This window comes from Ptychodera flava, chromosome 13 (assembly GCF_041260155.1).
Source record: "Ptychodera flava strain L36383 chromosome 13, AS_Pfla_20210202, whole genome shotgun sequence".
Classification (NCBI taxonomy): domain Eukaryota; kingdom Metazoa; phylum Hemichordata; class Enteropneusta; family Ptychoderidae; genus Ptychodera; species Ptychodera flava.
Genome location: NC_091940.1, coordinates 12,289,748 through 12,295,153, shown reverse-complemented (window position 1 = coordinate 12,295,153; position 5,406 = coordinate 12,289,748). Strand labels below are relative to the sequence as shown.

The window sequence follows — 5,406 nt, the reverse complement described above, 5'->3', positions numbered from 1 at the left end:
GCATGGCAGGGCTGTGTGTTACCGGCGTTATACGGGAGGCCGTGTAACGCCGGTAACACACAGCCCTGCCATGCAGAACTAGGGCGCTGCGTGGTATCATGGATGTAAACATCCATGGGGGCAGTGGTATGCAATTTTACTATGCATACCCACACGGCGGCCGCTGTGTATCGAACCACACGTAACCGTGGGCTAGCGGCAAGCCATCGTTTTGTTGGGGTTTGGGCACAGACTGTCTATGGTTTGGGAGAGGCGGCCCTACACTTTACAGCGAGGGGATCGCTGGTTGCCGGCGTGTAGGCCTACTGTACTAGCGACGGGACCGCCGGCCGCTGGCTTACCACCTCGAGTGTACATTGGAGCCAGGGGACCGCTGGCAGCCGACGAACCATCACGAGTGTTTTGTCCACTTTTAACCAAAACTGGTTACTGTTTAATATAGAATGGGACGTGTCGGTAACTTGGACGTCCATGAGATGATATTGAAGACTAGAAGCTGAGAGTTATCGCTGAAATACGAAAGCCGCTGAGGGCCATCGTACTTCCTACTTCAATATTTCAACGCGACTTCTCACTTCAAAATTTCATTTCTAATTTAGAAACTCCTACACATTTCTCACTTCAAAATTTCGTGCGACTTCTCACTTCAAAATTTCATTTCTAAATTTAGAAACTCTTACACATTTCTCACTTCAAAATTTCGTGTAATGGGGACTTCTCACTTCAAAGTTTTGCTTCTAAAATTAGACACTTCGACAAACTTCTCACTTCATAATGTTGACGACCCACAATTCCTGTAACAAGATGGTGGCAGTCAGGACACATGGTCGAGACGGCTGAGATCGTGTATGTTTCGCGATTTAGCAGGTAAGATTTCCATTGATTTTATCATAAGTCAGTTGATGTGTGCAATAATGCAGCTGCCGCGAACCTAATACCGAGGTACGATTGAAAACGTTTGAACACACGACCGATGAAATAAGATGATCAACGAACTGATCAAGGACGGTGATTCCTCCATAATTAATACATTCCCCCACTATTTATGAGCGAATGTGTGGATAGGCAATATTGACACTCACAGAAATCTCTCATACATGAATTGCGTAAATACTTCTTCGATTTCTGCAGATTTCCTCAACAGAGGTCGACAGGCATTTACTCGAACGAGCTCTTATATTGTTAGAAATTGTAGTGCTGTAACTTAGGCTTTCTGTTTGAAGACTATTTACAACCGAGATATTTTACCTGTAAAAGGTAACATAAAAGCATAAAAAACATCACAAATGAGTTTTAGTTTAGATATTTTGTAATAAATGACACTAAAACGTTCATACATCTAACAACAAAATCAAGTTTCTGAATTTATAGGCTCTGGTACGTATTTCTCACTTCAACTTTGTAGATTTAGACTTTGGCACGTATTTCTCGCCTAAACTACAGTATTATTTTTTTCTCACTTCAAAGTTTCGCCAGGACTTCTCATTCCAAAAAATGCCCAACTTCTCACTTCAAAAAATGTCCGACTTCTCACTTCAAAATTTCGCTACGACTTCTCACTTCAAAAAAATTCCGACTTCTCACTTCAAAATTTCGTACGACTTCTCACTTCAAAAAATTCCTACTTCTCACTTCAAAATTTCGCGAGGACTTCTCACTTCAAAATTTCACTACGACTTCTCACTTCAAAAAAAATTCCGACTTCTCACTTCAAAATTTCGCGAGGACTTCTCACTTCAAAATTTCGCGAGGACTTCTCACTTCAAAATTTCGCTACGACTTCTCACTTCAAAAAAAATTCCGACTTCTCACTTCAAAATTTCGCTACGACTTCTCACTTCAAATTTCACTACGACTTCTCACTTCAAAAATTTTCCGACTTCTCACTTCAAAATTGTGTTTCTAAATTTAGACCTATCTAAGCATTTCCCACTTCAAAATTTAGCCATCCCATAATTTCTTTCACCACATGACACAGAGACAAGATGGTCGCCAACGCTGGACATTATAATCACCGTAACACGGTAGGACTGTCTCACGATTTATAGTTAAGATTCACTTGATCACGATGGCCAAAATTCGTGTAAGCTTCGCGATTTATAAGTTAATTTCATCGTAAGTCAGCTGATGTGTGCAACAATGCAGCTGGTGCGAGCTTTACCGAGGCAACGTTTAACATGTTTGGACAACTTACTGATCAAAGATGATCAACTTACTGATCAAAGGACAGTGATTCCCTCACAATTAATAAATTACTCTCCCATTTATGAGCGAATGTGTGGATTGATAGTAAGAACACTCATTGAAAGCTGTAACACATCAATTTGTGTAAATACTTCTACGATTTCTGCTGTATCAACAAGCACTGTCCTTAACGGAAGTCGACCGTCATTTACACGATACTTCGAGCTGTAGGCCCTAAATAATCCATATATATCGGGCTGTAACTTAATCCTTATATAATTAAAAATATCGGGGTAATACTGTAACCTAGTCCTTCTGTCTGAAAACATTTAAAAGCGAGATATTTTAGTCTTCAAAAGCAATACAAAAACATCATGAATGTGTTTTGGTTTTGTTACTTTCTATACAGTAAAACTCCAAAATCTTACAAATCACATTCCTAAATGCAGACTTTATCACGTACTTCTCACTTCAAAATTTCGCGAGGACTTCTCACTTCAAAATTTCACTACGACTTCTCACTTCAAAATTTCGCTACGACTTCTCACTTCAAAATTTCACTACGACTTCTCACTTCAAAATTTCGCTACGACTTCTCACTTCAAAAAAATTCCGACTTCTCACTTCAAAATTTCGCTACGACTTCTCACTTCAAAATTTCACTACGACTTCTCACTTCAAAAATTTTCCGACTTCTCACTTCAAAATTGTGTTTCTAAATTTAGACCTATCTACGCATTTCCCACTTCAAAATTTAGCCATCCCATAATTTCTTTCACCACATGACACAGAGACAAGATGGTCGCCAACGCTGGACATTATAATCACCGTAACACGGTAGGACTGTCTCACGATTTATAGTTAAGATTCACTTGATCACGATGGCCGAAATTCGTGTAAGCTTCGCGATTTATAAATTAAATACATCGTAAGTCAGCTGATGTGTGCAACAATGCAGCTGGTGCGAGCTTTACCGAGGCAACGTTTAACATGTTTGGACAACTTACTGATCAAAGATGATCAACTTACTGATCAAAGGACAATGATTCCCTCACAATTAATAAATTACTCAACATTTATGAGCGAATGTGTGGATTGATAGTATGAACACTCATTGAAAGCTGTAACACATCAATTTGTGTAAATACTTCTACGATTTCTGCTGTATCAACAAGCACTGTCCTTAACGGAAGTCGACCGTCATTTACACGATACTTCGAGCTGTAGGCCCTAAATAATCCATATATATCGGGCTGTAACTTAATCCTTATATAATTAAAAATATCGGGGTAATACTGTAACCTAGTCCTTCTGTCTGAAAAACATTTAAAAGCGAGATATTTTAGTCTTCAAAAGCAATACAAAAACATCATGAATGTGTTTTGGTTTTGTTACTTTCTATACAGTAAAACTCCAAGATCTTACAAATCACATTCCTAAATGCAGACTTTATCACGTACTTCTCACTTCAAAATTTCGCGAGGACTTCTCACTTCAAAATTTCACTACGACTTCTCACTTCAAAATTTCGCGAGGACTTCTCACTTCAAAATTTCACTACGACTTCTCACTTCAAAATTTCGCTACGACTTCTCACTTCAAAAAAAATTCCGACTTCTCACTTCAAAATTTCGCTACGACTTCTCACTTCAAAAAAATTCTGACTTCTCACTTCAAAATTTCGCGACGACTTCTCTCTTCCAAAATTTCCGACTTCTCACTTCAAAATTTCACTACGACTTCTCACTTCAAAAAAATCCGACTTCTCACTTCAAAAAATTTCCGACTCCTCACTTCAAAAAAAAATCCGACTTCTCACTTCAAAAAATTTCCGACTTCTCACTTCAAAATTTCGCTTCGACTTCTCACTTCAAAAAAATTCCGACTTCTCACTTCAAAAAATTTCCGACTTCTCACTTCAAAATTTTTCACTTCTCACTTCAAAAAATTTCTGATTTGTCACTTCAAAATTTCGTTTCTACTTTCACACTTTGGACGTACATCTCTCACTTTAAATTTCTGATTCTAAGCTTACACTTGATCGCATATTTCTCACGTCAAACTTTTCCGTTGATGAAATTTAGACCTAGTGTAAGTTTTTCTTTTTCATTTGTTAAAAATTTGCTTGGCAGTATGAGTGTCAGCATGATGACTGGCTTGTACAAGATGTTTTTACTTGTCTCAACTAGAATATATTTCCTATTTTGCCAACAGTGTCGTGGGTATTGAAGTACGATGATGTCTGGTCATTTTAAGAAGGTTGGTTTTAAGTTACGTGTCTTTGGGGAATGCTTAATACGGACCTTGTTTTATGTATTCTCGATATCTAAGATGTGGAAATTCCATCATGGTTACCAACCAACCCGCCAAAACCCATCGAAACTTTCGGTTCAGTAAAGGAAGTTAAAAAGACAAATCACAACAAAGACGTCATCCATGAAAGATATATTGATATTTTTTAACATTAATCTTTGAGTTTATGTAAACACGTTCCACGTGTCTATACCTGATTGTATGATCATTTAAAATTTTATTACTGTTAAAAATTTACAACCCTTTCCCCTTTATTTTAGGTGGATGGTAGAAAGATCGTCTTCCTCGTATGTTTTCTTTGCTCTGGATTGTCGTCAGTAAATTGCATTTTACCTGACTACACACCAGCAGTCAATGCTCAAGCCGATGAAAGCGCTTATAGAGAGAGTCTGATTCAAGCTTATTTCAGTGCATGCTATTCAAACGAAGAAATTCTTGCCGCATTGGCCATCTCTCATGGTAAGTATTCAATGTGCAAATGCACATAAAGGCTGTTGTCTTAGATACCTTGGGGCTCTTGGTGATGTTGTTTCATTCCAATCAATGATTGAACACATTTTCAATGTTGCGGTATCTGAATGAAGTAATATACATATTTGCAATGCGTTGAAGCTAAGTCGAACAGTTGTTGGTATCTGTAGTATTGAGTCGTAATACTGATACTCCTCCATCACTTTTTAAATTGTTTATAATCAATAAAATATGTATGTTTTGACATTTACCAGCCTGAATCATTTGTAACTTTGCAGGTGTTATTCTCAGTCTACGACATTTGAAGCGACTTCTTCAGAAATATGGCCTGAAACGCAGACAATGTCTAGGAACAGCATCAAACTTGCAACAAGTGGTTGCTACCATACAAAGTGAAATACAAGGTAGTGGGAAGTGCCTTGGATACAGAGCCATGTG

The 5,406-nt window shown here is 38.0% G+C and overlaps 1 long non-coding RNA gene across 1 annotated transcript; it reads left to right on the top strand.

The window, feature by feature from the left end:
- Positions 1 to 542: 542 nt before the first annotated feature.
- On the top strand, positions 543 to 5,406 carry LOC139147432 (uncharacterized). The gene is made up of 4 exons (XR_011555720.1): positions 543 to 867; positions 4,399 to 4,443; positions 4,758 to 4,956; positions 5,247 to 5,406. It is a non-coding gene; the product is annotated as an uncharacterized lncRNA (long non-coding RNA).